Source organism: Hemiscyllium ocellatum, chromosome 24 (assembly GCF_020745735.1).
Source record: "Hemiscyllium ocellatum isolate sHemOce1 chromosome 24, sHemOce1.pat.X.cur, whole genome shotgun sequence".
In the NCBI taxonomy this organism is placed as follows: Eukaryota; Metazoa; Chordata; class Chondrichthyes; order Orectolobiformes; family Hemiscylliidae; genus Hemiscyllium; species Hemiscyllium ocellatum.
Window position 1 is genome coordinate 8,779,595 of NC_083424.1, and position 22,466 is coordinate 8,802,060.

Genomic DNA, 22,466 nt, shown 5'->3' on the forward strand with positions numbered 1-22,466 from the left:
AGTTGAGCTTTGGACTGAAAAGTGGGCCAATATCACGTCCACGTCGCCAATGTACAGGTTAATGAACATTTGCAACAAGGTATGGATCATCAAACCTCACGGAGAAACATAGAAGACAGGATCAGTAGGAGGCCATTCGGCCCCTCGGGTCTGTTCCGCCATTCATCATGATCATAGCTGAACGTCCAACCCAACAGCCTAACCCTGCTTTCTCCCCATAGCCTTTGATCCAATTCACCTCAAGTGCTGTACTTCGCCACCTTCAATTCATACGTTGTATTCTGGCCGCTGATTTGGAAATTGGAGAATACGTTTTCCCCGATATGTCGTTTTTGAACGATTTCCCTCACCCCTATCAGTTTCCTCAACCTGTCTGGGACTGCTTCCTACCTTCAATTATCAAAGATTTCAACCTGTGTCCTTTCATCGACCTAAAAGGTACTTTCCCATTGGATCTCATCAGGCACAGGTTGTACGCCATTGGCTTAACTGAGACGAACATTATACCGATGAGCCGAGAAGGAATGTTGTCTGAGGCCGCGACAGTCCTCCTTCCTTCATTGCAACTGTCGAGCAGATTGTTGTCCATGTTCTCAGGGATAGTAACGCGCTGCAGAAAATCCCAACACGTCCTATTGTAAAAAAGACCATTAAATCCTCAGAGCTCATAGGTTTTCAGAGCGACGTTTTCAACTGTCCGCAAATATCTGCAATTAGAGTCATAGAGTCATAGAGATGTACAGCATGGAGACAGACCCTTCGGCCCAACCCGTCCATGCCGACCAGATATCCCAACCCAATCTAGTCCCACCTGCCAGCACCCGGCCCGTATCCCTCCAAACCCTTCCTATTCATATACCCGTCCAGAATTATAACCGATTTTTTTAAAGATGAGTTGAAGTTTGAATAGCTATTGCTATAATTTAAGCTCTTCCAATTCGGGTATTACAGATTTCCATGCTTAGCGCACATTTTTCAGCCTATTTTCAATAGCACGAGGTCTGTATCCCAAAGGAGAGGAATCCCTCTGATTTCAGGATTCTTCCAGACAAAAAAATATCACGAGTAAAATTCCTGATGAAGGGCTCTGGCCCGAAACGTCGAATTTCCTGTTCCTTGGATGCTGCCTAACCTGCTGTGCTTTAACCAGCAACACATTTTCAGAAAAAAAATCACCTAAATCCACCTCGGGCAACCGAACACAGACCGGAGCCAATGACGCTGGCTGCCCGGGGAGCTGGATTGAGATTAGCTGGTGACACATCGAGCAGGATCTCTCGGGAACCATTCAAGTTAAATTGCTGCCAGTGTTAGTCTCTAAACTAACGCATTTCTTCAGGTTTTCACAGTTCAGAACAGCCCAACTCCTTTAGACAAAATTAAGTATTTCGCAAGTGCAGTTGCTGATCTCAAATGGGAAATTCTGCAAAAAATAAACCTGGGCACAGCAACAGCCCACGGAAGCAAAGATAACCTGCTATAGCGACATTACTTGATGGAAACAAAACTTGATTTGCATCGCTTTGAAATAATTATATGGAATAATTTAACCTGCACGTCAGCGAGCAGACTTTAGCTGTGATGGAGCAACACTCCCCCAGGGCTACACTGGCATTGAAATGTCAGTTTACATTGAAAATAAAATACTGCGGACACTGGCAACCTGAAATCAAAACAGAGAATAATGGAGTAACATGTTAGGTGTGTGGAAAGAGAGAGAGAGAGAGCTAAGCCTTTCGAAGCCGATGTGATTTCTTCAGTCATTAGGGTTGGTGGGGGCATCGTGATTATATCTGTAGGCTACTAAACCCTCGGTAATATCCTGGGAGCGTGAGTTCAAATTCCGGCATGGTATTAGAAATGCAGTTTCTCTAAATAAAAGCCGCGCGGTGACTATGTAGTTACTGCCAGTTGGGAAAGTCGATGAAAAACACTGGAAATCTGAAAGAAATAAATACTGGGGAGATCCAGCAGGTTTGGCACCATCTGTAGAAAGGAAAAGCCGAGGCTAGTGTGACTTTCGATAGGTGACTTCACAGATTCTTCCAGCATTCTTTGATTTTTTAAAAAAAAATAGCCTGTTTGGTTCTCTGATGGCCTTTAGGGAAGGAAATCTGACATCCTTACCTGGTTTGGTGTGGTCTGCATGTGACTCCAGACCCAGAGCATCAGCTGCCTCCTGGACAAATAGGAGATGGACAATGAATACTGACTCAGCCAGCGGTCCGCACACCCCACCAATGACTAAACCAAAACCTGCTACTATCTCCATAGATTCTGTCAGATCAGTTACTCCAGCGTTGTATTTCAGTTTTAACTATGCACTGAGGATCCGCGATAGACACTTGAACTGATAAATTGCTAACTCACAGGGATGCATGCAGCTCATTGAGCCATTACTGAGACTTTCCAGCTGTCTTCGTCCTGTCTCCGAGATCAGCCGCCGAAACAAATTCATGCTCAAGCTTTACCATAAAGTAACACTGAAAGAAAATCGAGAAATCTTAATTAACTTCATGCAAAAGCGTCGATAAACGCAATGAAATGAGCGTCTATGATATAAACTCGGTCATGGTCCCATGAAGATCTCAGCTCGGAGGTTGAACAACAATGTGTCTCTGGCCTCCAGTATGGATCAGTCGCTCACCGGCTCCCACTACACACAATGTCCAATTTCAGCTGATCGCTTCACGGAGGCTGTAATGACAGAAAAGTGCCTGGTCTCCCGCAGAGGCAGCTCTGGGCCATGCTGTGGGGAAGGTATAGCGTGGAGAGAGAAGGCACAGCTTTCAATCCCAATATGGGCTGAAAATAACATCTCTGCGTCTGCTCGTGGAATATTATTAATTTCGTTCATTTGGATGTAACTTGCCGAGTCATCCATTGACAAGTGAAAACCATCGATTACAACACGTCAAAAAATCTTAATCTCGTCTCTTTGTATGACACTTCTTTCTATTTGATTTACCCGTCACTGCGACTATGAATGTAGTCAGTAGCACACAATACCAGGTTACAGGAGAAAGTGAGGGCTGCAGATGCTGGAGATCAGAGTCGAGAGTGTGGTGCTGGAAAAGCACAGCAGGTCAGGCAGCATCCGAGGAGCAAGAGAGTCGAGGTTTCAGGCTGGAGCCCTTCATCAGGAGGTATTAGTCCAACAGATTTATTTGAAATCACAAATAAATCTGTTGGACTATAACCTGGCGTCGTGTGACTTCTGACTTAGTCCAAACCCCAGTCCAAATCCAGTCCCACCTCCACTATATGAGTGTATGCTATATTAAAGGGTATCTTAAAGACAGAAAGTAGGAGCAGGAATAGGCCATTCGATGCGGCTGAGATACATTCCAGTTTGTGTCACATATTTGCTGACACACATTCCATTTATTGGGAAAGGAAAATCACAGTTCATCCCGCTGACTTGGTTTTGGGAGACGCGTTGGCTCAACAAAGGTTTACTTCCGGAACAAAGGGAGACCATACAGCCCTCCAACAGTACAGTTGGATCATTGATGGCCTGTCCCTTATCTCCGTCTAGTTGTTTTGATTCCATTGCCCTTCATAGTTTTGCCTCGGGTAAATCTATCAATCTCAGTTTTCACATTTTCCACTGGCCCAGCCTCAAGTGCTTGAGAGCTCGCAGCTGCGATCACTCTGGACTGAGCAGAACAATATGTGTATACAGTGTCTCACTCGCTGCTGAATGCAAAGATGCAGGATGACACAAGCGCTTAGCAAGTGTCTAATTGGACTTAGAAGAATCTGCTATACCCGTTTGAAGGCCAAATCTCAACGAAAATAGTGTCTGCATTAAAAAAAGGCAAACATTGTCAGGGAGCTTCTTGGATTAGCACAGTGTATAGGAGGTGTTTCCATGAACACCCAACTTTAATTCGAAAACCAGTCACCGATACTGCTTTCAAAGAGAGCCCATTTTCTGTTGTTGTCAACGCTACCGTGAATAGCTTAATATTTCATATTTCACACAGGAATGAAAGAAATTGGCAAACCTTTAGAACGAGCTTTCTCAGTGTGGTCACCGCCCGCCTTTATCCTTGTCATCCTATTTCGCAGCAAGGCTAAAGATGGGCATGAAATCATTGAAACTGCTCCCCAGGCCTCACTGTCCAAACATTGCTGCCTTATTTTCTCCCTCAAGAGTCTGGACTCATCACTATCTCATACAGGGAAAACTAACCTCGAAAAGATAAAAATAATTATCGAAATGATTCAGTAAATACAATGTCAAAGCAGGGTTTAATACTCTGCAATTGCACACAACAGGACAAGATGCTTGGTGTGTGATGCAAAGTGTGTGATATTTATATATGTCACTTGAGTTTAACTTCTTGAATTTTGGACTAGTGGCATGTAGGTATTCTGTGTGTCTGAAGCAGTTTTACTCATTAACTTTTAAGTATTCTGTATCCATGGTGATTTCTTTGAAAAATGTCTGAAAGAGATAATTGGTGAAGGCTACTGGGAATTTATTAAAATTGGGAGAATTTACAAAGAACAAGAAAAACAATAAACAAGGTAAAGCATTAGATTTTCAAACAGAATTTTTGGAAATTTTACTGGGATTGGTCATCACTTGGAAAAACAACACCTTTTACTTTTAATTTGGACAATTTGTAGAAGTCTTGGCTGAATTTGGACATTTAGATTAGATTACTTACAGTGTGGAAACAGGCCCTTCGGCCCAACAAGTCCACACCGACCCGCCGAAGCGCAACCCACCCATACACCTACATTTACCCCTTACCTAACACTACGGGCAATTTTAGCTTGGCCAATTCACCTGACCCGCACATCTTTGGACTGTGGGAGGAAACCGGAGCACCCGGAGGAAACCCACGCAGACACGGGGAGAATGTGCAAACTCCACACAGTCAGTCGCCTGAGTCGGGAATTGAACCCGGGTCTCAGGCGCTGTGAGGCAGCAGTGCTAACCACTGTGCCACCGTGCCGCCCACTAACCACTGTGCCACCGTGCCGCCCACAACCACTGTGCCACCGTGCTGCCCACAACCACTGTGCCACCGTGCCGCCCACAACCACTGTGCCACCGTGCCGCCCACTGTTTAAAACTGTTGTCTCAGAGAAAGAGAACTAGTTTAGGACTATTAAGAATTAGGCTCCTGCAATGAGAAGAGTTTATTTTAAAAGTTCCAGATTAGATGTGTTTGCTTACAACCCTGAAGAAGTTATTTGAAGCTGAGAAAGTCTGAGGTCAGTCATATGAAATTTTCAGGAAGAGGTTATCAAACCCTCAAGATAGGGAATTGATGCCACAGTTAAAGTAAGTTTCATAGATGTGAAAGAGAAGGAAAGTACCCTTGGAGTGTGTTTGCAAAGGAGTGTTTTTGACATTAATTGGATTGCATTTTTACTGCACATCTTGAAATCTTCGAATTGGGGTGCTATATGTAATCAGTTGATTTATTCACTTTTATCTTCATTTCTTTCATGTAATAAAATTTTATTATTATTAAGCTTGAATCTGCATCATTGTGTTTCAGTGAAAGACTAACTCATTATCACAAAAAATGATTTATCAATCCAATTTCAATCTGAGATCTGACTTGTCCATTAATAAATTCAATGGGGATCATAACAGTTGCTTAAAATATTAATCATACAAAATAAATAAAGCAAAGAAAAAGATTGTTAGAGGAACTCAGCAGGTCTGACAGCATCTATGAAGAGAGAAAAAGAGTTGATGTATTGAATCCAATATGACTTATCTTCAAAACTAAATATCTTCAGCATTTTCTGTGCTTGTTTCAGATTTCCAACACCCACAAAACTTTGCTTTTGTCAAAATTAATAAGATGTTTAATTTTGGATAATTTGTGAATAATTTTATTTCTTGGCCAAAGTCATAGAGTCATAGAGATGTACAGCTCAGAAACAAACCCTTTGGCCCAACTCATCTATGCCAACCAGAAATTCTAAATTAATCTAATCCCATTTGCCAACACTTGGCCCATATCACTCTAAACCTTTCTTATTTATGTACCCATCTAGATGTCTTTTAAATGTTGTAATTGCACCAGCCTCCAGCACTTGCTCTGGCAGCTCATTCCAAACACTCACCACCCTTTGCATGAAAAAGTTGCCCCTTAGGTCCCTTCTAATTCTTTCCCCACTCACCTTAAATTTATGCCCTCTAATTCTGGACTTCCCCAACAAAGAAAAAAGACTTTGTCTATTTACCCTGTCCATGCCCCTCATGATTTTATAAACCCTTTTAAGATACCATTCTGCATCCACCTGAGAAGACAGTTTGGGCATTGGTTTAACATCTCAGCTGTAAGGATGCATTTGAGACAATGAGGGGTTTCCTCAGTACTGCCATGATGTATCATAGAACATGGAACATTACAGCAGAGTACAGGCCCTTCGCCCCTTGATGCTGCGTTGACCTGTTAAACCAATGAGAAGCTCATCTAACCTACAGTATTCCATTTTCATCCATATGCCTATCCGATGACCATTTAAATGCCTTTAAAGATGGCGAGTCTACTACTGTGCAGGCAATGCGTTCCATGCCCCGACTAGTACTTCATCTAGATTTTGTGATAAAGACTCTTTGAGATGAGATTGTTATCACTGAACTGACATATGGATGTGTAGGGCTGCACAACAAATGAATATAATTACTGGATCTACTACAGAATGCCACACTGCTTTAAAATTAGTCACGCATTCAATCATTTATTCAGAACATATACACAAATTCATATATTTAACAGTATGACTCATTCAGTAAAAGGCAGCTCAATGTTTAAAAATTTATGAAGAAATTTTGGCAGGAAATAGTGGTTTTTTAACGAGAAACTGTTATTTTCATTTTCTGGAATTATTTTAAGCACTTACATTCCATTTGTTAAATATGCAAGGGAACAAAATTCCGTGTTTGCCTGCTAAACGACCCAGCAATTAAAATAATTGTTGGGACGACACATCTTGGCACCAAGAATAGATGTTAATAATCAGTTTGCAAATAAGATTCCAACTGAATGATAACATTTAATGACTGGAATGAATAGGTATGATGAAGGGATGATTTTGCCACAGGTGGTACCTGTAGCTTTCTGCAAGTAAAAACAACTTTAATCAGAGCAGAATGCATTGCTCGGGATGGCATTTGGGATATCTTGGTTCAATCTCCAAAAAATGCTTTTCAAAAAGTTGGAAGCTTTTTGTATTTTAGGACAGATTGAAACCATATGATGTCAACAGATGATTCTTACACGAAATGTTGTTTCGATACTGCAACATAAATGGCCTTCCAGCTGGAATGCATGCATTGAAAATCATTTGACTTTGCAAACTACTGATATATGTCCACCTACAGTTAGTATGTGTGAATAGTAAGCTTCAAATAACCCTTTCACTGACTCTTTCAATTGATGCCATTGTGTTTCTACCACAGCATTATCATAGAATCCTTACAGTGTGGAAGCAGGCCATTCAACTCATTGAGTCCACACCAATCCCTTGAAAGACATCCCACCCTCCCCTGCCCTAAAACTCAACCACAACTAATGCACCTAACCTACATATTCCTGGACACTATGGGTAATTTAGCATGGTCAATCTACCTAACTTGCACATCTTTGGACTGCGGGAAAAAAACCAGACCACCTGGAGGAAATCCACGCAGACACAGGGAGAATGCACACACTCCACACACAGTTGCCCAAAGCTGGAATTAAATCCAGGTTCCTGATATTGTGAACTAGCAGTGCTAACCACTGAGCCACAGTGCTGCCACTACTTAGTACGTGATGCATATTTTGCATAGTAAGACAGGGTAAACAACATCACTGCATTAAAACAATGTCAATTCCTCACTCTATATTGGGCAGAGCCCTCTCCGACAGATGACCTCTTTTCACTTTGTATCATCTGCTTATTAATTACAAAGTGCCTGTTGACACCACTACACCAGTCAATGTGTTGGAAGTGGACCGCAGCCTTTAACAGGATTCACATTGAACAGATTAATTTATAACAAAGTGAGTCTACTTATTCAGCAATCAGCAAGCAGAATCTGTTTAAATAAGGCAGAACAGTAAATATTACCTTGGTTCAACAATTTAAAACAAAACTATATGAACTATAGCAAACTGAGCTCTGAGAGAAGCTACAGGAAAGTCTCCACACTAAAGAAAACAGAATTAAGGATCCTATATAAAAATTATTTGTGTAAACTCAACAATGACTACTTACAACATTGGGACCTCTGGGTCAACGATTTGATGGGGGCAATTAGAAATAGCAAAGGATTATATGCAACACCTACAATTAATGCCCTTAAATTTCTATGCTAACCATTTTATAGACAATTCTCTTCTTGTCCAAAGAGCACTGCATTTTAAAAGACTGTCTTTTCCCTGACTCATGGGTGATACATCTGGGGTAGTATAATGTATTGACGTTTGACTTTAGCAGGTACCCATTTGTCAGACGGTACCTTGCAACTAATTTGCTTGTATATTGTTTATCTTCCAGGCTTAATCTGTCTAATCAGAATTTGTTATTGGGGAAGAAAAAACTTTCTGCTGCTGTGAGTGACAACCTGCCAGAGGTGAGTGAATCTGTGGAATTTTTGCTGTAAAGGTCTGTCAAGGCTGGGTCACTAACTGTTTTCAAGGCTGAGATAAAAAGATGTTTTAATCGGTAGGGGAATCAGCAGTTATGGGGAAAGAAACAGAAAAGTGGAGTGGAGATTATCTTCTTTTTCAGAGTGACCAAAACCTCTGACATTCCTGTTCATTTCTTTTCTTTTTTTTTCTTACCCCCACACTATTGCCTAACTGCAGTAGTGCTTATTTTTCCCCAGCACCCATGTTGTGAGTGGGAATGGGGATTATCAGATCAGTCACTGATAGGTGTAGCAGACTCAATGGGCTTAATGGTCTACTTCTGAGCGAAAGTGAGGACTGCAGATGCTGGTGATCACAGTCAAGATTAGAGTGGCGCTGGAAAAGCACAGCAGGTCAGGCAACATCCAAGGAGCAGGGCAATTGACATTTCGGGCAAAAACCCTTCATCATTCCTGATGAAAGGCTTTTGCTCAAAACATCGATTTTCCTGCAGCTCGGATGCTGCCTGACCTGCTGTGATTTTCCAGCACCACTCTAATCTTGGCCTACTTCTGTTCCTACGTATTATGTTCTTTTCACAGGCAAATCATTCACCCACTGAAGAAAACTGTGCAGTCTCACAAAATCCTCAATTCCATAAATATGGACATTTTGAAGTTAATGTAAATCAATCTTATCAACTTGCTGGGTCATCTAAGAAGATGATAGCAACAGGACATATGCATCTGGATTCATTATGCTGTAGTTTCCTATTTACTAGTAATCCACAGACTCTTGCTCATGTTCTGGAGACACTGGTCAAATCCTACCACAGCAGCTGATGGAATCTAAATTCAGTTAAAACTTGGAACCAAGAGCCCATGTAGTGCAGTGGTAGTGTTCATACCTTTGAGCCAGAAGGCCTGGGTTCAAATCCCACCTGCTTTAATAATAACATTCCTGAACAGATTGGTTAGACAATACATAATATCTGGAATTGAAAATGAGTCTCAGAATGGGGACTATGACAATTTACTTTGGTAGTTGTTAGTAGAGTCATACAATACAGAAGCAGAGCCTTCAGTCCGACTTGACCATGCTGATCAAGGCTCCCAAACTAAACCAGTCCCATTTGCACGTGTTGGCCCTTATTCCTCCAAACCTTTCCTATTCATGTACCTGCCCAAATGTCTTAAAAAAACCCATTTGTTTCACTAATGTCTTCAGGAAGGAACACTACTCCCCTGACCTGGTCTCCTAGGTGACTCTTGGCCTACAGTGACGTGGTTGAAATGGCTTCACTAGCCTTTCAGATCAAGAACAATTATGGACAGGTGACAAACAGTGACTTACCAGCGAACATTACCCAACCTCAGAAAATGTAAATACATTAAGAAAAAAATACACTATAGTTCAAACAATAACTTTGGCTTGTTGGAGAAGTAAAACTAAGTTCGTCTGTGATCCCTTTAAGAACCAATTATGCTTTTTTTGTTTTTATTTTGGCACTTTATCAAACACATGTGCACACTCCTGTTACTTATCATCTGGCAGAAAGATTGAATGCTGCATGATATAAATTAGAATAAGAGAAATGTGCAGAACACACATCATCACTTTTATGGGAAATGTCTGGTGGAAGATGAAAATAAGGGAACAGCTGGAAGGATAGGTTCTGGTTAGAGACCGAGCCAGTATAGTTTCAGAAAGGGCAGATTGTGCCTGGCCAATTTCTCAGTTCCCTTTGAGGATGATACAAATCTGATGGATAAAGATGTGACAGTCAAAACTATCTATCCACCTGGTTTTCAGCAAGATATTTGATAATGATGAACAAATAACAAGCTGCATGCCCACACATCACTTTTTAATGGAGGTGATGGTTTTCCTGCCTGCCACTTTGGGACCCACTGAGATCTCAATATCACCTCCTTTAGGGAAGACCTGGCACAGTTTGAGTCACTCAGGCACTTGACAGGCCAACTGTGGGGCTTCCAGTTGCATCAAGCATCCCCCCCTCCTCCCCCCCCCGACCCCCTCCCAACGGGGTCAAAGGTCCTGCCTGCTGAAACTTGCTGGCCAGTCAGAGGCTGCAGTGGCCCTGCACTCAGCAGTGGCCCTGGGAATACAGAGGCCGCTGTCAGCGATCTGAGGCCTCAAGAGGGAAGCAACCAGAAGGGATGATGGTGGGAGAAGGTTGTCAGGGAGGTGTTAGAGGGGAGAAAGGTGCAGAGTAATGTCAGCAGCAAGGTATAAGGATTGGATTTCAGCAATTTCCCCCCTCCCGCCCACTTCCTACTTCCCTCATGCCAAGCCCTCCCTGTGTTAATGGTGGAATGGCATCAGTAGTGGGAATGGGCCAATAAGGGGGCAGCTCACCTTATTCTTCTCTTGGGCAATTAGGGATGAGCAATAAATGTTAGGAACCATAAACGTAGTGTGAACAAGTAAAACAATTGTCCGCTTAAGGACTTTAACTGGCACCAGAGTTACGTTGCTGTCTAAGGCCCTTCTGCTGTGGGAGTTAATTGGGAGCATGACAAAAATATGTGGACCCCTTAGTGCAAATCTCCCATATAATCAAATTCCTCCCCTGCACAGAATCCACCACTGGGGAGGACATTAGCCCTCCTGAAGCCTCTAGTTTGTTTGCAAATTATCTTAATATTGTTTGGTTACTGAGCCTCTGCCATTGGAAACTGCTCCTCCTTAGTTGCTCTATCAAAACCTAATGTCAAACTCCTCTTAACGCTCTCTGTTCTAAGTAGTATAGCCCCCTTCAGTTTCTCCACCAAATAAGTTCTTCATCCCTTGTACTATCTTGGTAAATTTTCCTTGTGTTAACAGTTTTTTGTGGTTGATAACCTCCCTTCTGTACCCAAATTTTAATCTGATTCATTTTCCAATCTGCCGGTTGGAACTTTAAAACAGCGTTTCATTCAAATAAAATTCATTCCTACAACAACATGCCCAAGGCAGATCTTACTTAACACACAACATGCATTTTTAAACCACCACCCAGGTTTGAGATCTCTACAAGCTATGTAATTCAAGACTGAAGTTAGATTTCCATTTGTTAAAAAGGGCCAGGAAGATTGTGCAAATTTTGTTGATCCCAGATATATAGATACAAATGTTATTTGTAAGCAACAGCCTTTGTCAGTTAACCGGAAATACAGACTCCACCATATGTTTACACGCAGAATTGGCATTGTAACTGTAGACTATCACTCCCAAATAATCAGTAACGATAGGTGAAACTTTCTATTTTGTTGCAAGTGCAATCAATGTTCGATTCACAAAGTTTGACAAAGTTTTTTCAAAAGTATCTGCTTGACTGAATGAAGAAACGTCAAAAGCTTTGCTTGATGTATTGCTCTCCAATCAAACAATTAAAATAAAAGAAAGCAAGGAAATAATTCATTCATTGAAGTGGAATCTGTATCAACAGGTTGGGTTTAATGAGTACTCTGTGACTGATCCCACACACAGTGCTGTGACTAATGGTTTTTTGCAGTAATGCTTACATATCAAACACCTCATTGAATCTCATGGCATTGAAAAAGACTACTTGAGTCATTATACCAACACTAGATGTTTCAGATTTAATAATATATGCTTCTTTTCATTGCAATTCTAAAATCAACTTGAAGGACCCTATACAGAATACAAACAAAACTAATGTCATTTACAAAATATCTTGCAAGAACTGTAACAAACACTACATTGAACAAACAGGCAGAAAACTAGCCACCAGGATACATAAACATCAACTAGCCACAAAAAGACGTGACCCACTCTCACTAGTATCTTTACATACAGATGAGGAAGGACACCACTTTTGACTGGGACAACACACCCATCCTAGGACAAGCCAACCAGAAACTCATGTGAGAAGGTCTAGAAGTATGACATTCCAACTGGAACTCTATCAACAAACACATTGACTTGGATCCCATTTACCACCCCTGAGAAAAAGAACAGGAAATGGCATCACTGCAGGAAATGACATCACTAGCCCAAGGAAACCTAAACACATAAATAAAAAGTGGGCCATACCACCAGTGCTTCATCCAGAGGCTCAATGATGATGTTACTGAGTATGGTGACAAAAATGTCTTAAACCCACCCTACCAGCTCAGCGAGCAAACCTACATCCAGGAGTCAAAATGTTAGCTCTGTTTCTTTCTCCACAGATGTTGCCAGATTTGCTGAGTTTCTTCAGCACTTCCTGTTTTTATTTCAGTTCTCCAGCATCTGCAGCACTTTGCTTTTACATCCTCAGTATTGTTGGATGCAGTATTGCCTCTTAGTCCTAAGGCTATGGTCTTACTAAAAAGGACTTCACCAAACCAATCCAGTTAGACACTATGGTGAGGGAGTGCAGCACTGTTGGAGATTGAGATGTCAAACCAAGGCCATACATGCCTTCTCAGATGAATGTAAGAATTTCCATGCCAGCATTCTAATGTGGGGATATCCCCACTGTGTTGGTGTATGTCCCACCACAAACATCACCAAAAAGCAGGCCGTTTGGTCATTGTCACATTATTGTTTCTGGAAGCTTGCTGCAAATAATATTTTCTTTCTATATTATAACCACGATTGCAATTTATTAGTTGTAACATATCCTCTAAATAGCTTTTTCATTTAAAATGTACCTTATAAACAAATGATTTCAGTAGGTACATATGCCCAAGGTGGAATGTATTTTGGGTTCCTCAAATGGTTTTGGCATTCATCCTGGTTGAATGAAGTCCCAGGTTAGATCCGTTTGGATCTACATGAGGGTGGCTGTAGTGGAGCCAGAGTTGGCTTGTCTCTGGGTTCAGGAAGAGAAAATATATTGGATTTTGGACCATGTCACCATTGTCCATGGAGCCCTGGTAACCAAGTCACCAATACTCATCATCAAGATTACCACAGTTCATAAGACCATTAGATATAGGATTGGAAGTTGGATCTTCGGCCCCTTGAATGTGCTCCACAATTCAATAGGATCATGGCTCATTCAACATTCCTCATGTCCACTTTTGTGCCCTTTTCCTATAACTTTTGATTCCCCAACTAATCAAGAATCTATCTCAGGTTTTAAAATATATAAGGACTCTGCCCTCATTGGCTGCTGTAGTAAGGAGTTCCAAAACTCTCTGAGAGAAGAAATTCTGCTTCATCTCAATCTTAAACTGATGTCCCTTTATTCTGAGACTATACCCTCTGGTCCTAGAGTCTGCCATGAGGGGAAACGTCCTCTCAACAATTACACTGTCAAGCCCCGAAAGAATCTGAATTGGTTTAATGAAATCACCTCTCATTCGTATAAATGTCAGTTAGTAGAGTCTCAACTTTTTTAACCTTTGCTCATAAAGATATTCCCTTCACATCAGGGAGCATCCTCATGAACATACTCTGAAGTACCTCCAATGAAAAACTATCTTTCCTTAAATAAACGAACCACAGCTGTTCACAGCACTCCAGATGTAGTCTCACCAGCACCTTGTACAGTAACAGGCAAGGTGCCTACAGGTTTCCTATGGGAAAAAACTCTCAGTAAGAACCAAAACCCCCTCTGTGTCTACTTACTTTGGAGCTCCTTACTTGCTCATCACCCAGTGTGAGACTGTGCTCACAACTCTTCGATCAGAAAGACAGAGTGGTTGGAAGTGTTTGGTATCAGAGGCTGCAAGCAATCTATCCAGGATTTATGTGGAAAAGAGAACATGATCAGAGGCTAAACTTTAGCCATGAGATCTCTGATTGATGAGCACTGCAGAAAAAGAAACCAAAGGTGAATTGAGAAGAGAGGAGAGACCAGTACAAAATCAGAGTAAGGGGTCATCCATTTAAAACAGGAATGAAGAGGAATTTCTTCTATCAATGAGTAGTGAATCTGTGGAATTCCTTACTGCAGAATGCTATTAAGACTGTCATTAAGCATGTACAAGGCTGAGATGGACAGATTTTTGATGAGTCAGGGCATCAAGGGAATCAACAGTTGTGGGGAAATGGCAGGAAAAGGGAGTTGACAATTACCAGGTCAGCCATGATCTTATTGAACGAAAGAATAGGGCTCAACCCATTCAATAGGTTGAATTGACTACTTCTGATGCTATGCCTTTTAGTCTAATGCATTGCAGGGATTGCATTCCATGGCACAGAGGTATACTGATCTGTGAGAAGGCACATAACTTGTAGAGAAACAAAGAGACATGCATAGTTTTAAAAAAATCACACAAGGGTAATCAATGAATAACAGAAGTGAAGGGACAAAAACAGAAATTGCTGGAAAAGCTCAGCAGGTCTGGCAGCATCTGTGGAGAGAAATCAAAGTTAACGTTTCAGGTCAAGTGACCTTCCTCAGAACTGCAGGTATCGGTAGTTAGTTCCTTATATGTACATAAGATTCTGATGTTATTTTAAAAAATTGTACTGAGATAACCATATATGTCTCATATGATATATGTGATGGCATCATTTTCATAGAATTTGGTCTTTTCAATAATTAGGTGATATTGAAAAGTGTACATAACTTGCAAGTTAGAAAAAGAATTAGCTGAAAGGAACACACAAAAGAAGACAAAAAGATTTATTATTTTCTATGAATTGTTTAGAAATATACAGTTTTTCTCCCATTTCTGTATATTAAGTCTCTACTGTACTAAAGAGAGTGAGGTGGCAGCATATTTTTGACTGTCGCTAGTCACTGACTATAAGAGGTGTCCCGTGACAGTGGCTTGATTGGAAAAATATCTCTTGAATACACTTGCCCAACTTCTCAGTTGAAGTGAACCACTTGGTTCCCGGGAACTGTGGTCATTGTCACAATGAACCTCTTGACATTGTTTCCTGAAGAGAGGGGAGGGGCAGTGCACCAGTGAGGGTGTGATTTCAATTTACACTGAAGTGATGGATTGCCATGTGTTGCAGTGTAATCTGTGAGGCATCCTTCTAGATCCTTGCTCTCCTACTGTCAATGTTTGTTTACAAGCAATGACTAAAAAGGACCTTGGCCCCAAGTCAGCTATTAGAGAACAAACACAGTGCTGACAGCTGCCAAGTTTCCATTTGACATGCCTGATAGATATCTGAACAGTAAACCTGCTATCACAGCACATCAAGTACAGTGCTTAAAATAAAGTGAGCATGATAGAGCTCTCACATTAACTTCCCTGTCCATTTAAGCACTCGTAGCGGCAAATCTGCAAACTTTCTCATTGAGTTGCAGTAGCATTTACAATCCACCAGCAGGCCATTCAGTCCTAACAGATTCGTGCTGCACTTCACTCTCAGCTTACTTCATCCAACATGATCTACATAGCCTTCTCTCTGTTTCTCCTTCATGTGCAATACTTTGAATCTCCCTCTTAAAAGGTATCAATGCTATTCAACTCAACTGCTCTATGCAATAGCAAAATCCATTCAATTCAAGGTTTGAATGACGTTGTGTAAATAAGCTTCCTCTGCATTCTTAATTGAAAGTATTAATGACTGTTAATGACTATGACTAAGGAGGAGATAACTGAACACTTAGTAAAAAAATGCTCAACTCCCCAGTGTCAACACCAACTCACAAAGAACAAGTCGTACTTGACAAACTTACTGGAGTGCTTTGAGAATATAACCAGCAAGGTAGATAATGGGGATCCGGTGGTTGTGGTATAACTAGACTTCCAGAAGGCATTTGACAAGATGCTGAATAAAGACTGATCCAGGAAGTTAGATTCGGAAGTTAGGGGTATAGTATTGGCTTGAATAGTGTATTGACTGACTGGTAGCATGTAGAGGGTCAGGATAAATGGGTCATTTTCTGGATGGCAAACAATTGACAATTTGTATAAATGTAAGCAAGGATAGAGTGTGACATAGCAAAGTTCACAAATGATACTAAAATAGGTGAGAAAACAGACAATGATGAGGACATAGAATTGACAGATGGATATTGATAGACTGGATAATGGGCAGAAATCTGGCAGATAGAGTTTAATGTGGATAAATGCGAAATTTCTATTTTGGCCAGAAAAGTAATTATTATTATTTAGATGGGAAACAGATACAAAGTGCATCAGTGCAGAGGGATCTGGGCATTTTACACATGAATTGAAGAAAGTGGGTTTGCAGGAGTCGCACATAATAAAGGCAAATGGATTCCTATCATTTATTGCAAAAGGACTGGATTATAAAAATAGAAGTGTTGTTACAATTGTATAAGGTATGGGTGAGACTACATCTGGAATATTATGTTCAGTTCTGGTCTCCTTACTTGAGGAAGGATGTGGTGGCACTGCAGACAATTACAGGAGGGTCACCACGTTGATTCTAGGGATGAAAGGGCTGCTGCACATGGGACAGTTGAATAGCTTGGACTCAACATCACTGAAGTTCAAAAGAATGAGGGAAGATCTGATCCAAATATATAAAATGCTAAAGGGGATTGATAAGATGAACGTGAGACAGATGTTCCCTGTCTTGGGACAGTCTCAACTAAGAGGTCATAGAAATAGGATGACAGGAGGGAGGTTCAAAATTGAGGTGAAGAGAAACTACTTCTCCAGAGGCTTGTGAATCTGTGGAACCTGTTACGCCAGAGTGCAGTGGAGGAAGAATCAATAAACAGATTCAAGAAATAAATAAGGATGTTTCTGATGAAGGGCTATGTGGAGCACGTAGGAAAGTGGAGCTGAGACCAAGATAAGATCAGCTGTAATCATGTTATATAGCAGAACAGGCTCAAAGGGCTGAATTGGCTACTTCTGCTCCTAATTCTGATGTTCATATTTTAGATTAAACTCTCTTGCAAATGGAAACAGGTTGAATTCACAGTGCAGGACTCTTTAAAGTTACTTATTCCTCCTTCCAACTATTCTAAAATTGGTTATATTCTTTAATGGGATGTAGGCGTTTGCTGTCTATCATGAAGTGTTTTGATATCAGAGGGCAGTTAAGAGTCAATAACATTGCTGTGGGTCTGAAGTCACAATTGGGGTCAGAACAGGAGAAGATGGCAAATTTCCTTCACCAAATGGGTTTAACATGATTATTTTCATTGTCATCATTACTCAGATTGGCTTCATAATTCCATATTTTAGGCTATGCAGTTTGATAACTTGCCCATTACATTACCTCTACACCACTAGCTCCCATAGGGTGTGCTGCTACATCAAATTGAAGCAGCAATTTATTATAAGAATTTGGCAAATGAAGTTTTCTTTGCTGAGCACTCTTTACTAATTCTGTCAATTGGAGATTGAGATTTTTCTTTTCCAATTTTGCTCAAAAGAAAACAACCCCTGAAAGCCAACTAGGTCAACACTTCTAAAGAGTTAAAACATAAAGGGAAACTTTCATTCTACAGGATGTCTCAAAGCAACTTATAACCAGTGAAGCAGAGTGGCCATCATAACTTAGGAAATACACAGCCATTTTATGCACTGATAGATCCCAACAGCAACATTTTGTTAATTGGTGGATAATCTTTTAGTCAAATGGGACTAGATTAGGTTAGGATATCTGGTCGGCATGGATGAGACGGAATGAAGGGTCTGTTTCCATGCTGTACATTTCTATGTTTCTATGACTCTATGTCTTGATTGGTAGATAAGTATCAGCCAAGGTACCAAGTACAATTCTTAACTTCTCTTCAAAATGGATTATTTTAACATTGACTCGCCTTTTAAAAAGACCTTTGAGGATTAATAGCAGCAATTCAATTACCAATGGATGAAATCATCATCAATTCACTAATAATTTCTAAATTTATGACATTGACCTAGTACTGATGAAAGGATAGTTGAAAGTGCACATTGCAAAAAAAACAACAAAAATTTGCAATCTTTTTAGAATAATATGCCTTAGAGCATTGCAGAGGAGCAGGATTAAGTCAAATGAAATATCACAGTACTGTTAGGTCATTTGTTCTAGGAATTTGGCCTAATGGCAGTTGCTACACCTCACTGGCATAACATGCTGTAAATCAAGCCCCATATTTGCAGAGTCTTCAAAAAAGTTATAGTTTTTGAAACATACGCAAAATTCCCCAATTTACTGCATTTTCAGCCCCAGCTTGACAGAAAATGTGAACCAGGCTTCTATTGTAACAGGAATGTCTATTTATTACTAATAATTAGACCTAAGTTACTGACAACCAATTATGAACTGACAAACATATGACTACTATTTAAAGCTATAATCCCATTATAAACTCACCCTGTACTTACACATAAAGACACAAAAACATGAGTCTTATGGATGGAGGGAAAGACTGGGAAGTTCAGTTTTTCCCAGTCTATTGGGATTGCTGAGATGATCCTTTTGCTGATCAGAATGCTGGTTATTCATCTTCCTTCTCCAGACACTTTCACTTATTTTCAGGAGGCACGGGCTGTCTGGTTAACAATTATAATATTCTTTGACTTCGAAACTTAAAATTCACGTAATACAGAAACTGGAAAAGAAAAATATACTGTTTATTTTTAGACTTGAAATGCTTTTTACTGCAGAACAAAACAACCCCTTATCCCCCAGTGGCCTGATGCCTTCTGCTGGAATATTCACAGTACCAAGGTGTTCAACTACCTGAAAATCAATCACATGGTTGTTAGCAGTCAAAAGGCCTTTGTCATCAGTAACTGGTCACTAGCCCACAGACCAATCAGCGACTTGTTGCCAACCAAAACTCCATTTGTGCCATTGGTTCCAGCTCATCTGCAAACTAGATTTCCATTACTGTTTCGATAAGCAGCACTCAAGCAGCAAGTGCTGGGTTACTGGCTTTTAAAAAGTGCAGCAACCCTTCAACAATCCTTGTTTTTTAAAGCTTCCTCCTTTCTTAAAGAACTGATCAGTAAAGAAGTGAAGAGGCCAAGGAAGTCAATTCTTGAGGGTGATGTACCATCAAAGGTGGAGCAATTAAAAGCTTGGTTTTTCAAGAATCCAGGATTGAAGGAGGACAGAGGTCTCAGGATTGTCGGTCTGGAGGAAGTTACAGAGGAGGGGAAGAGGTGAGGCCATGGAAAAGGTTTGACACAAAGTTGATGATCTTTAAATTGGATAGAGGGAAATGTTCTTACTAGAAAATGTGAGGGTTGGCTGTATTGAGAGTGTCCTTCAGTAAAGAGAACATGGGAGAAATGTGAAGCTCCTGCCTGTAAGGCTGGTCACAGTGAAATTGTTTTATGAGAGCAGAAGTTCTGTTGTTGTGTGGGTTGGCTTGACGAACACTGGCAAACTAATTGATTATTGGAGTAGCAGTTGTGTGACTGGCAGAGTTAAAATATAAAATGAGCCTCAGAGAACAAACTGACAGATTTAATGCGTCAAAACACATTTCCAAATGAGCTTTTGAGAGATTTGTACATATCTCTCTCCACCTTCCTCCCCAAAGTTTAAAATTTAATATTTCTGAATATATTGACTTTCATTGCTGTCTTTTTCTACTCTCATTTAATATAGTCTTTCCTTCGCTATGTTTATTTCTCTTCCTGTGCTAGTGAAATTGAAATTACCATCAGTGTCTGGCTTTCCTCATTCTTTCTAAATCCATTAAACCCACTGATTAAAAATTCACTCAGGTCACAGATGCCTCCTGCTCCTCACCCTCATCTTTGCACTTCCAGGAAATTCCAGAGCAAAGGCATCTCCAGCTGCAGGTTGCAGGAAAAGAAATCCAACCAACAGGGCTCATCAAAAACCTCATCCTGCTCCAGAAATTCTGGGCTGATACTTAACAGAAGTTAAATTGCCTGAGCATGGGGAGTCAAGTTGCAGAGAAGGAAGTGGAGAGAGGGGTTTGGAGGGCGGGGTGGTGGCTTTATTTCGTGCTTGTTAATGCTAGCAAAAATAATGTGCCTGCTATTCCAAAATAAGCTACTGAAGTAAACACAGAGGGCTCCTAATGTTGTAAGGATCCAGCAGTAAAAAAAAACTGTCTTGGTACAGTTCACCTCTACTCAATTAATACAAGATTTAAAGATCAATATTGAATTTTTAAAAGAATGGTTCAGAAGGGTATCATTATTTTTTCAGACTGTCATTAATAAATTGGAAACCTAGAGAGTCCTCAAGTCAATGAGTCTTTGTGCCTGGAATGCGAATTATGTTCAAGGAGGCAATTAGGATGACAGCAAATTGTAGTGTTGATGTCCACACAATGTGACTGAAAACGGGAAGAGGGATGCATGGGGAAGAAACATGATAAAATAAAAGGACAAAATGATTCTTCGGCTATCATACCAAGTGCATTAGCGCTCAACAGGGATCATGAAATCTTTGAATTAAATATCAACACTTTAAAATATCTAATTAACTGTAATTTTGGCATCCCTCATTGCATAAAATACTCCGATGGTATTGTGTTACCCAAACAAAGGCTCTGACATTGTGGGGAGAGACATTTACAAATCCCAAATCTACACACTTACACACAGTTACTAATGTAATCCAGTTCTTTTGCCAGGATTCCATAAGTCAAATAGTACGTTGCCAGACTTTGCTGCACAAAACAACTTCCCTGTAATTATAGTTAGACTTAGATTTTAGATCGAGACTTTTATTAGTCAGTTTTGAGAAGATTTGTAGTTCAGGTTGAAGTTCTGGATGTAGGTTTGCCCATTGAGCTGGAAGGTTCGTTTCATCACCATACTAGGTAACATCATCAGTGTTGCAAGAATACCTTACAAGAACTGTAACAAACACTACATTGGACAAACAGGCAGAAAACTAGCCACCAGGATACATGAACATGAACATCAACTAGGTATAAAAAGACATGACCCACTCTCACTAGTATCCTTATATACAGATGAGGAAGGACACCACTTTGACCAGGACAACACATCCATCCTAGGACAAGCAAACAGAGATACACACGAGAATTCCTAGAAGACTGGCATTCCAAATGGAACTCTATCAACAAGCACATTGACCTGGATCCCATTTACCACCTCCTGAGAAAAAGAACAGGAAATGACATCACCAACCCAAGGAAACCTACATACATAAATAGAAAGTGGGCCATACCAACAATGCTTCATCCGGAGGCTCACTGATGATGTTACCCAGTATGATGAGGAAACATCTGAAAACAAACCTTCCAGCCCAGTGAGCAAACTTAAATTTTTATTGTCACATGTACTCAAGTAAAAATGTATAGGAATACAGTGAAAAGTGTGCAATGTCGTCATACAAAGCGCCATCTTAGGTACCAGTACCTAGGTACAAAATTACAAAAACAATGTTGAAAGAAAGAACAAAGTTAAAAGTTAAAAACTGCAGTAATTCTTGGTATTGAGTATAGAAAGATTAAATAAATCTAAAAGTCAAACATTACAGTCTTTCAAAAGTGTTTAGCCATGATGGGACCATACTTCCCAAAGGGGAGCGATCTCATCTTTTTAATTGTTCTTTCTCCACACAATCTAATCCAGGAGTCCCCACACCAGGTCTACCTTGCCACCACCAAGGGCAACCTCTGGTCCTGTTGATCCATCCAGAGTATCGCTTCAGGCCTACCACATTGCCACAGCTGACCAATGCTGACCACCAGTGCCACCTTCTCCACTGACCGCAGTGAAAGTTGATGCTGCCACTGTGCACATTATACACACACGCTCTGCTAAAGGGCGCGTCAATACTATTCTTCTTACAATATAAGCATTTCTATTGATGCAACTTAAATATCTCATTCTTGCTTCGCAATCCTTCCACAACTTCACTCCCTCTCCCTAACTCTGTAACAGTCTCTGTGCCTTCAGCTCTCTGAGATCTCTGCTTCCTCTAATTCTCACCTTTGCAAATCTCTGATTTTTAATGCTTTTACCTGCAGGAATGGATTTCCACAGTTTCAAGTCCTCCCTTTCTAGACTCGACAGGCAA

General features: G+C 40.6%; 1 long non-coding RNA gene across 1 annotated transcript in view; it reads left to right on the plus strand.

The window, feature by feature from the left end:
• Positions 1-22,466, plus strand: part of LOC132827035 (uncharacterized) — an 85,461-nt gene that overhangs the window by 26,813 nt on the left and 36,182 nt on the right. Inside the window, exon 2 of the long non-coding RNA XR_009645957.1 lies at positions 8,524-8,599. This is a non-coding gene — a long non-coding RNA (uncharacterized LOC132827035). The remainder of the gene's footprint in view (positions 1-8,523; positions 8,600-22,466) is intronic.